General features: G+C 29.6%; 2 protein-coding genes across 3 annotated transcripts in view; one reads left to right on the top strand and one right to left on the bottom strand.

Moving 5' to 3' along the window:
* The window catches only part of LOC129966748 (sulfotransferase 1B1-like), a 55,390-nt gene that overhangs the window by 23,707 nt on the left and 19,216 nt on the right, over window positions 1–12,467 (bottom strand). The window lies entirely within an intron of this gene.
* Window positions 9,200–12,467, top strand: part of LOC129966746 (uncharacterized) — a 104,022-nt gene continuing 100,754 nt past the window's right edge. The window contains exon 1 of the mRNA XM_056081300.1: window positions 9,200–9,405. The gene's annotated coding sequence lies outside the window, so the exon portion shown is untranslated. The remainder of the gene's footprint in view (window positions 9,406–12,467) is intronic.

Below are 12,467 nucleotides of genomic sequence, written 5' to 3'. Positions count from 1 at the left end.
AAAATAAAATAAAATAAATAAAAATTCTCGTGGCACTAATGTTCCATCATCGGCATTTGCTCTTGGATGGCACCAACTTGGTGCAGTCGGACGGAATAGCATTCAATCATTCATAAGCAAAACAGTCGGAATTAAATTTTAAATTAACAAAACGATGTTATTATCAATCTTTATTTTCTTTAAAAAAATTGACAAGTCGTTGAACATATATTACAGATACACATGTATGGTGCTTTCGTGCTCATTTGGAGATTTGTATGCTTTTTAAAAACCTTAATCCCACTGGATCTAAACATCTTAACACTTTTTTTTTATTGCTTAACAAACCTAAATTGCTCGTTTTTTTTTACGACATAGTTCACCATGCCTGCTTACATTTCCAGTATTCCTTTCTTAACACAATTCTCCTCTTACACCACCACCACCATCTATAATTAGAATCCAAAACAACGCTAATAATCCTTTCACACTAGATGCCTATCATCAAGCAATTTAATCTCCCCTCTTTTATCTCCTCAATCGTCACACTGCGCGGTTGATCCAGCGCACTTGATCCAAGTAACCCAGTTATGCGGAGTGAATGGCATTTTTGCCAGTCTTTAAATGCCACCGATCCCTTCTTCTTCTTCCAACTCAACCGTCTCTTGGCCTCTAAAAACGCCACTGTCTCTTTTTATTCGAGGTTTTTCTAATTCCCAACTCTGCTCATCGCTTGTTAAATGGGTTGACACAGATTTTTTCTCCAAAAGGAAGGAATGTTTTCACGGTTGGCGGAATCTTCAGTATGTCGCGGGTTTCATCCCCACCTTTTGAGATGAGAAGTTGCAAATTAATTTTGTTATGTCGGCATTTTAGAAAATGTAACATGGAGTAAATCGAGGATTATTCGAGTAAATTGGTGCCAATGTTATTTCGATTAATCCGATTTGATTTACAAAATGTTTTAATGGTAGTATATTGGATAACATGATGTCGGCTTTTGTATAGTGATAAGTATTATTATAAGAAATAGGTCAAGTTCATAGTTTTATTGGGCAGCAAACAACACAAAATCTAAGTTTATGCAAAAAGGAAACTTTTATCAGCTACTATAAAAAGTTTTCTAACTAATAGTGCAATCAAAAATTCAGAAATCTCCCCTCAATATTCGAGTATACCCTAAATAATGTTTAATCAAACATGATTTAACTTACGTCTTAAGTAATCCATACGTTCCTCAGTTGGCATCCCGAACTACAAACGATTCTAAAGATACTCAAAATTATGTTTTCTAGAGATGTTTTTTAGTTTTTTTTTTAACACAGATATTGCCATCGCCAAAATGAACGGTTTTGATGAAGTATCAAAAGTTTTCTCAAATATACTTTCTGATTCCAAAAAAAAAAAAAAAAAAAAAAAAAAAATCATTTTTTGGAATATGTTTGTCTGATCATCTGTCGGTTAATGTATTAGCACAATAATTCAGGAACAACTGATTTTATGGCAGTTCATATGCGAGTATAGTAATTAAAAAACGGTCTGTGGGTTAATATGTCAGAATAATAATTCAGAATCAGTGCAGGACAGAACAATGAGGAGCGAAGACTATGAGCTAGGACCAGAGGCAGCCCACTTAGATGCTCTATACTGTTTGCTCATGATTTGAAATATAGTAGTTTCATAGCAATTAAATAAACTACTTTTATAACAAAATATAGTCTTTATTTTCTGTTATAAGGAGTACGTAGAAAATATTGTAATCGTTGAAAAATTCGAACTCAAGATTTTCACGATTCTGCAGGTTTCAAACCTCTTCGAGTGCGAAAATATAATTCTTGATACGCAATAATTGAAAAACATTTTCAGCTAGATGGATGAAATGTGGTATAGGGTCTTTACACCAAATTTGTAGATTTCTATCAAATTCTGAGCAAAATCGATTTTGAGAAAGTCTGTCTGTCCAACTGTTCGAATATGAGTTAAAACGATAACAACAAAACAAAGAGAGCCAGATCGATAAAATTCGGCGCATAGATTTAATATATATATTCCTATCAAACTGTGGGCCATATCCAGCAAGGGGTTGAACGTCTGTCTGTCTATACCTTTGTAATGTAAACGTGATAACTGAAAAATGATATCAAATTTGATATGTGATTTTGTTACAGGAGTTTAGTTCGGTCAGTTTTAGTCTAGTTAGATAAATGAAAAGAAATATAAATGTTTAAGGTATTGGTTCTAAAATATTATATTTATATCAAATTTTGCTTCCATTACCTTTATCAAGTTCAAATGCAGATTCCATTCTTCATTATAAGAAAAGGCTAAGAGCACTGTGTAATCTTGTAATAGTAAATGGGAAAGTCGAGAGAAAGTACAATCACGAGGATTTACTTCGTCATTGTAATGTTTCTCTAAAACAGCTTCAGATCACGGTTGTCTAGTGGCAAGGTCTCAGTTTCGGGACCAAAAGTTTCCAAGTTCGACACCAATTCCTCAATAAACTTCCGTTTAAGTGAATCTGGTACATGTTCAATTCATCTGCTACGAATGTTTTCTGCAGAGGTGGTGTGAAAGTTTGGAAGGGGTAGTCGTCCTCGTTATTTGATCGTGGTTCAAAATTACGAGATACCCTCAAAATAATCGGCGTCGCTTCTAAATGCGATGTTAATATATCTAAACTAGAATTCAGATACTTCAATAATTTTTATGATATTATATTTAGTTTTCTCTACTGCTAAAAATTGAAAATATTACATTAATGCCTTGTACTTCCATCGAATTACAGAATATTTGATATTTAAATTAATGCAATAATTATTTAAAGAGACATTTATCACTTGATAACACTTAAATGTTTCGGATGTGCTTTCCATTTTTATAAAGAATGGAATAACAATAAATTCTCGAAATAGAGCGTGACTTATGACTCGATTTTGCAGTTCAAGGGATTAAAGTATGAAATTCTGCTTGAGATACATGTTGGGATTTGTTCTCTTGGCTAGACAGGAAATATGGTAATTTTAAAATAAATGCTATCTGATGCGATTTCGGGGTTTTCTTTCTTGATCCAAAATTACTAAGTTTTACAATATTAGCTACATCTTTTTTCAAAAAAGAACTAACTCCATTTTTTTGAAACTCCAACAACCCTACTTCATCCATAAAATCTCTCCCAGAAAAATAAGAAAATACGTTTTTAGAGTAAGTTTTAGTTTCAATAATTCTTCGTCTACTTTCGGAGATTTGTAATTTTTAATCTTTGACGTATGAAGAATTTAGATATAATTTAGAATTACTTCATTTTTATTAACTTTCAAAATACTTTAGTAGATTCTCCGATTTCTAATATGTGTCGTGATATTTCGTTTCTAAGTTAAATGTCAGCGAAATCAAAATTTTTTAACTTTTTTAAAAATAATTTTTAATTTTTTTTAAACGTTTATTATTTTTCTTTGGGTATTTTGTGACAGAAGTTTCGCTTAAAATAATGTTTAATTTCTATTAAATCTTTTAAGCATAAATTCATATTCGTGATTTTCTGCAAAAACTATAATAATTTTCAAAAAATATAATAGTTTCTAACTAATAGAGATAGATATTCAAATCGCGTTGTTTTAATATTTTTACAACTGTTATTTTTATTATGAGCTTGAATAATCTGAATGAAGTCTAATCCCGTGACATTATATTAACAATAAAAATGTATCTGTCTAGGCAATATGTCTTCTAATTATATGTTGTTTTTCATAATATTGCTTTGAGAAGTTTCATTCTTTTATCACTTTGTGCTTTTGGTTATATAGTTAGGATGAACTCATACCAAAATTATAAATTGGTGTCAGGATCTGGATGGAATATGTAAATGGAAAAGCCGCTCATCTGCCTGCGTATTTGTAAAAAGCATAGCTATGCAGTGAGACAAATTGTTGAAATGGTACATTTAGAATTATTACTTCTATATTTAGTATATTTTTTATTTCTTCCAATTTAGCATCTATATTTGAAGAAAATGTGTTAAACATCTTTAATTATTGATTTAAAGGATTGTTTTTAATTTGATACTCAGTACGGGGGGGGGGAGTGTATAGCAATCGTAATAATAGCTATGAATAGATAGATTTTAACTTTATTTCCTATATGATCTATACAAAGAAAAAATATTATATTCCGGAAAGATGAATCTCCATTTGTCAGATTTCACCGAGAAAAAATAATTTTGAAATTATATTTTTCTTTCTGTGAATACGATAGTTTAAAATCGTTTTTTGAAAGATGAAATTTGGCGTATAATCTTTCCATCAAACTTTCAGATTTCTATCAAATTTTGAGCGATTGAAAATAAGTCTAATTAAAAGTACTATTATTGCGATTATAACCGTGTGAGTTACAAAACTGTGAATATTATAAGAAACACGCTATTTTAGATCGAAAAATCTCAAAAAATGTCTACATTTCATCGAATGTCTCAAAAAAAAAATACATCAATTAGTGCCCATTATGAAAATGTTGATTGTTCTAAAATTGTAATATTTAGAATTTCATAATTAGTTCATATTTGTTCGTAGAGGATAGAAACTTATTTATTTATTTAAAAGTTGGAGTATTAAGAATATTTCATAGAATATGATTCCATAGGGCTATATTGCTGTAGTAAAATTTAGACTTTATAATTTTTTTGAAGTACATTTATCGATCGAAACAAAATAACATATTATTATTGACATAATTTAAATACTTTGAAAGTAAAACTAAAATCTAAATTTTATTATTAATCAGATACATTTTCATTGAATAAATTTTTGCGCACTGCATAAATTATGAAAATTATTTTGCAATGCGTACAAGATTCAATGCCACACGCTTACGTTTTCTGTACTTCTGTTATTAAAAAAACATGCCTGGTTTCAGAAAAAATGTTTTTTTTTATTAAATTTTATCATTTCCACTTTAATTTAAACTCTAAATTTTACAACAATTAGAGATACATAGTACAATGAGGCTTATAACATAGCATTCATTATGGCTTCTCTAATAGTATTAATTACGTGATAATCATTATTTGAAACTACAAAAATATTTTGTTGAAGAAATTATAAAGAGATCAAGTTAAATAAAATATTTCAATGAAAATTTTAGGGAGCATTCATTCCGGCGAACCAGATGGTCGCCAAAGACAGTTATTTATACAATATAAAAAAAGATGAAATGAAAAATTAACAAAGTAAACTTGTCATTTTAAAATTCAGGATATTTTCGATGTATTTTTTGTCAGTCGAGATATTTTGGTTTCTTAACCATAAAGTATAATTTTTTTCAACTATACGTTATAAGAGACTATCTATACATTATTTTATGAGAGATACTAAAAAAAGTCGAATTAAAAATACTCCGGATTTTGGTATCACGTTAACTTCAAATGTGGCAAAAATAAGTTTTTAGATACTTTAAAACTCGTTGTGCTAATTAGGAACTCCAAGAGATTCATAGAAGGTCGTAAAACATACCTCTACCTGATAATTCCAAGGTTAAAATGCTTTTTTTATACATTAAGTAAAAACTCGTCTTTAAATTTGTTCTTTACATCGATTCATAAGAATAATATATGAACCTCATACGTGATAAGGAAGAATATATAAGGTATTTATGTCTTTTGTATATGTAGAAGAATGTAAGGTAGAATGTCTTTTGCATAGAGTAGAAGAATTCCTTCCTTTTTTTTAATACAGATTATATTCTAACTTTGTTAACGTTAATACAGATTATATTCTACTGTTTTTTAATGCTGATTTCAAAAACTAGCGGGAATAGTCTAACTTTGCAGCACATTTTCTAACGAGGGTATTATCCCCCACGTTTCACAAAAAGTTGTAAACCTTGTATAAGGCAAACTACGCCTTGCATGGCTTTGGCGTACAGTAGCTACAAAATATTAAACTATGGCATAAATCTAGCATTTTTACTGAATCTATCTTCGACAAGTTTATTGGCAATTGATCCTTGCCTTGCGGTCAAGAGTACAGTAAAATCGAAATTTGGTTTTAAACACGTTTTTTCCCCAAAAGAATGGAACAGAAATTTGATGCAGAATTGCAATTGTAATCTCAAAATCACGAAGTCATAGCGATAAATTTAAGTCATAGCGCTTTTGAATTATCACGGGTCGTGGTGGCCTGGTGGTAAGGTCACGGCTTATGAGCTGTAGGGTTGCAGGTTCGAGACCCCATTCAACCGAAGAACCGCCGTGTAAGAGGGTCTGTTTCAATATAAGTACGTCAGGGCCAAACGTCTTCCCGTTGGTGTGGTGTGGTGTTGAGAGGGGGTGCCAGCTCAGGTGTCGTTCTCGTCATCTGACCGAGGTTCAAAATGTCGAGGTCCGTCACAAAATAGCCCTAGTACCGTTTTAAAACGGGACGTTAATATAACTAAACTAAATTTTGAATTATCGCGTTTATAAGCTTCTGAAAGCACAGATCGACAAAAGTTCAACACATTATTGAGTTTTGCTCAAAATTTGGGGCACCTACACTATGCATGTTAAATTTGTGTACCACATTTTATCCATCTAACTTTCTACGATTCGTAGCTATCGTGTCAGCTTATATTGGAACAACAGGATAGGCAGATTTCCTCTGAACAAAATTTAACAGAAATTACAAATTCTGTGCAAAGACCATACACCAAATTTCATCCATCAAGAACAAAGCGTTTTTTTAGTTATCTTCGTCACATACTGACAGGCATTACGCCAAAGGTATTTTTCGAACTCAGAAATCTCTAAAACGTGGAGATTCGTCAAAACTATGATAAATTTTAAACTTATTTAAGGAAATATTAATATCATTGTTACTTTTGCTTTCTGTTTTCGTTTTGAAGAAATGTATTATGCTGAAAATTAAAACTAGAGAAAAGGATTTCATAAATTCTACTCAATTAGATCAAATTTGGAATTTAAAAAATATCAAATTACGGGTTTGCATCCTGTTCAAAATGCTAAATTGAGTCACATGAAGATTTAATATTCAGTCTCATAAAAGAATTCAAAAGGCAAAATTTCTATGAAAAATTTATAAAATTTGTAACTATTTTGCTTATCTGGTTAATTTTGTTTTAATGTGTCTCAAATATTTAACAATTGCTGCTAAAATTTGTTTAATTTCTCAACGTTTTTTTAATGAAAAAAAAATTGAAAATGTGAACTGAGAAAAAAGCGGTAAAAGATTATTCTATTTATTTTGACTATACTTTTTAGAACATCGTTGGCTACTGTAAATGTAATTTAAGACTTGACAAACGATATATATCTAATATATAAAATTCTCGTGTCACAGTTTTCGTTGCCATACTCCTCCGTAACGGCTTGACCGATTTTGATGAAATTTTTTGTGCTTATCCGGTATCTGTGAGAATCGGCCAACATCTATTTTTCATCCCCCTAAATGTTAGGGGTAGTCCATTATTAATTAAAAACTAACTTTCCCGCCAAAAAAATCTTTCATTTTTCCCAACGCCAACTTTTCCGCCAAAAAAATCTTCCATTTTCCCCATCGCCAAATAAGTAAGGCATCTGTTTTTTTTTTCTCCCAACAGTAATTAGGCTAGGGTTAACATTTTTCGACGGATTATTTCAAACGATTCTGTTTATTTTCTTAATGTTTTATGCATTTAAAATTAAACATTGTTAATTAATCCATGTTTCACATTCATTCTGAAGTACTTTTGAATTAAAATAACACAGAATAAAGGAAATTAAAAATGTCTAATCTGCATAGCGTTACCCCAACTGGCGTAGAAAAATTTACGCATTTGCGTTGACGTAACTGGCGAAGAAAATCCACGCATGCGCATTGTTCTGATTGTTGGCATGACAACCAACGGACGATTTAAATTATTTTTAGGTTAGTTGCATGCTTTTGTAAGTAAAATGTATTTATGTTAGCTATATATTTTTTGTATATGCTTATAGTTTTAAGTACATCGTTTTTTAAGTAGATTTTTTTAAACCTGTTTTCGACCGATTATTTTAAACGATTCATTTTATTTTCTTAGTGTTTGATGCATTTAAAATTAAACATTGTTAATGAATCGATCTGTTCATGATGAATCTGAGAAATTTTTGTTGACAAATTCTTGAGATATTACATAAATTAAGAAAGATATTCTTTAGTGACCATAAAGTTTAAACGCGCAGTGACTCTATTATCAGTAATCATATTATTAAAAAAAATGCTTTGTTTCAGTAAAAAATATTATATTAATTGCAGATTAATCATTTACACTGTAATTTAAAGCATAATTTCTACGAGGGGTAACAGAAAATTAGAGAGATATATATCACGCAATAACTGAAGGCCTTTATAATATTATGAGTGAATTATATGACTATCAAAATTTGAAGTTTTAAAATATTTTGCTGAAGAATCTATTAAAGTTGGAATTGCGTAAAATGTTTAATGGTACGACCGAAGTTTTATCCCCTGCTTGGCGAAATTTTTAAAAATCGCAAACAACGGCCTTGCGAAATGTTCAAAAGCAAAGAAGCAGATGTTCAATTATAGTGCATAATAAAGATTGCCAGCTTTGGTGCGTTATCGCAACTTGGCGAAGAAGGGGGTTAAACTCCGGTTAAACCTATTTAATTATTAAAATTTAAACGAACATTAAGATTGGCGAACCGGCTGGTCGCCAAAGGCGGCTAGTATATATATATATTCTTTATGACCAAAAGAAACTATATGAGTTAAAGGAAGCTTTGTTCCATTCCTTGAAGGGATAAAAAATTAAAAAAAAAAAATGTGTATACACAGAAAAGTAATTTTTTTAAAAAAAAATTCTTTTAAAAGAGCAAATTTCTTCATATTATACAATTTTTACTTCTCATATTTTTGAACATTTAAATATAAAATTAGAAGATTAATAATGTTTTTTCTAATTCTATTAATTGATTTCGATTCAAGTGAGGGAAAAAAAAAACACCTAAAGATACTTTAAATAACTTCGATGTAGCTAAATAAATAGAGGAAGTCAAATCCTTTTGAAATTTTTTTTTTATTTTATTCTTTTGTTGGAGTGAAGAAAAAAGAAATGTGTTACTACCATTCCGCCAGTTCATCTTTTAAATCCGCCGCGATTTTCAACCTGTGTGACTACTTTTGAGCCGAAGTCAACGCAGCGCATCTTTTTTCTCCCTTGCGATCAACATTCAGCGTGGATCATTCATTCGACGAGCTGCGAGCTCACTCAACTCGCGCGCTTTTTTGCTTTTCGCTGGGACCGTACTTCATTCGTTTTGTAAAACAACGGAAAGATTTTGAACTGGAATTATTCTGAAAAAGAAGCAAATTGTGTTCTTTATTTGGAATATGTGCTAAAATTGTTAACTACAGAGTATTTATTTTGTTTTTCTGACAAGGAATTAACTTAAAGGTGAGTTATTAATCTTTTTTTTTTCAAGAAGTCTGATTTATTATGATTAGTTAACTTTAAAAACTGTTGAATTACTGAAAATCAGCTCCGATCTAATTTAAATGCAGTAATAAGTTTCCTATAGGGAAATTCCCATTTCTTTTAAAAGTCAGTTTTTAATCTAGGTAAAATTAAAATACAGTAATGTCGGAATGTTTACAATACGCTTCTACTCAAAATATTTATAATGAGATTTCTATACTTTTGTTCGTAGATGTAAGATGCTCATTTCGTGTAAGTAGACGGTCTGTTGACAAAATTCTGTTTTATTAGATCTAAAATGGAACAAAAAATATTTCTAGAAATTATTATCTTAAATAAATGAAGTCTTTATATTTTCATTTGTTTTGTACCTCAGATTAAAAAAAATAATGAAGATGATGAATTTTATTGCATTAAATAAGAACATTTTTCAAATTATTTAATAAACTTTAGTGATAAAAGTAAACATTAACCCCTTAATCTACGAATTTTCTTTGCTTACTAATTAGACGACAGATCCTATTTCGGACATTTGTTATTATTTTAGTTTCTATAATAATATAAGAGCATTTGAGATATTGAAGCATCTTGAAGGATTTTTGCATTTCTTAATACTTTCAGTTAAATGCAGATTTTAAATTCAATAATTCGATGCGTGAGTCGGATCGTCAATGAATACGAAGGGGTTAATATTTTCTCAGAATTTAATTAAAACAAAACATTTTGCTCAAATGAAATTTTTGTATCAGGTCGTTATTTAATTTTTTAAATATTACTAATTCTATTGCTTTGAACCAAAATATTTTTCAAATTATTTAGTTGAGTTTTATTGATAACAAGTAAACAAGTATATTTTTTTTCATCCAAGTTCAACAAACTGTTCGACTTTAGAGATTCTGGGATAGTAGATTTTTTTATTATAGCAATTTGGTATTTAATGTTCCATCCTTTCACGATATTTCATACACAACACAATTAAAAATTTCTATCAAATATTATAAAAAAAATTTAATAGATCAAATATATTAAAGAATATGATAACTTTGAACATAAGTAGAATTTAAAATAAAAATGTTTGATTAAATGCTATATCATGTATAGCAATAATGAAGGTCTGGGTATAAAAGATGGATTGTATCCATATTGTTGATAATTGTATTCTTTATCAATAGTAATGCTTGGAGGTTAAGAACATTTGAGTCCGAAAATTCCAACAACGCATTATAAATCGGTAAAATTCTTATAGAAGCTTATAATTAAATGATCAAAGTTTTTTCTGAAGTGTGAATGTTATATGAGTTTATTTTAAACGTCTTAACAAACAAAAATGTATCGTTATCTTAAAATTTATATATTTCTTATTGTTTTAGGCATTTATCGTTCTTTTACTCATTAAAGGTTTCCTTTTCAAAACATTTGAATTTTGATTTTTAATAATCTAAAATAAATCATAACAGAATTTTAGCTCTTCTAAATTTATAAATTTTTGTGATGATGCCTTTTTTCAGTAATAACAGATTCGGAAAAATTATATTGCTTTATTTTAATATAAACATTCACTAACTTCACTAAGCTTAGTTCTTCTTCTTATTATTATGCCCAAACATCAATGCAAAATTTCTAGTCCAGTAAATGATACAACTAATAATTAGTATTGCTATTTTCCTGAAAGAATTGAGAGAAAAACGCACAGAAGGCTTCAGATTCAGAAATTTCTTCAGTAAATTATCTATTCCTCGAATATTTCAAATGTATTTCAGATTATAGAAAGCAAATGTATTTATTAATTATTTCGATGAACTAAATTTCATTTCATTGCTAATTCGGTTCGTAGCATTTAAGAGTTTCCCATAGAAACTCTAAAAATTTGATAAATATGAAAAATAAAATGAAGGATTTTTAAGGAAGGATTTCTAATCATTTGAAGTAGTTAAATATTTAAATATGGGTATGCAAATTAAATTTAGATATATTTTTAAACCTGTACATCAGAAGTTAAATGATAACCCATTTAATTTTTATATTCGATGAAGGTTATTGTGGAACAGATCTTGTTATTACAAGCCGTGATTTAATCAGGAGGGTGAAACGAGAATATCCATGCATCTTCACAACAAACCACCGGAAAAGTACAAATCAATATAGCAATGTGAAATTTTTTCCTTCGCTTGTTAATAGATGGAAAAATTTCATTCAATGCGATGAGATGCTTTTTTTTAAAAAAAAGTCAGATAGGTGCGAATTATATTATATGGTATTGACCAAAAGTTATTCACTGATACCCACATCCGTAATTTCATAGTAAATTTTCGCTTTGAAAACTATTGGTTTTAGGTTCAAAATCCGATTCCATCATATAGTTTACCGAATTTGTTGATATTACGCATGCTAAATATGGCGTAGAGGTTTAAAAGGTTCATATTTAGTGAGATATGGAAGGTTGGAGAAAGGGCTCTGGGTCCAGTCCTCGTCATTTGACCATGGTTCAAAATAGCTAGGCCTGTCTCTAGATAATCCCTATATTGCTTCTAAACAAAACATTGGTCTAGACATTCAAAACTAGCTTTATATCCTAGCCGAAATTCTGCAATTAAATTACAGCAATTCCTTTCAAATTTCTTTCATTATAAAAGAATAGAAGTAGACCAAAAATCAAAGAAATTCTATCACATGAAAACATCAACAAAAAAGTTCTCCCTTCGGCCTTCAAATATATTTGCATGTTATATGCTTCGTAGTATGGTGAAGAAAGATAAACCTTTATTTTGGATTTCATCTCTTTATTTGTTTTGAACCATCAGTTTTAAATCAAAGATGGCACAGCAAAAATGAAGAATTTAATTTAAGAATGCTAAAAACGAGGAATAAATTTTTTTTTGTTTTGCTTGCGCACGATGTACAGGCTAATAAGAGCAATTGATGAATTCCTTCACGGTTTTGATAAATGCTAACAACTTGAATGATAAAATTATGTGCCTTGTTTTTTTCAACTCGCTCGTATTATTTTTAAGTTATAATTGCGTTTTCTTATACATTCCATA

The sequence above is a fragment of the Argiope bruennichi genome, chromosome 4, assembly GCF_947563725.1.
Source record: "Argiope bruennichi chromosome 4, qqArgBrue1.1, whole genome shotgun sequence".
In the NCBI taxonomy this organism is placed as follows: domain Eukaryota; kingdom Metazoa; phylum Arthropoda; class Arachnida; order Araneae; family Araneidae; genus Argiope; species Argiope bruennichi.
This window is presented reverse-complemented; position numbering and strand designations above follow the sequence as displayed.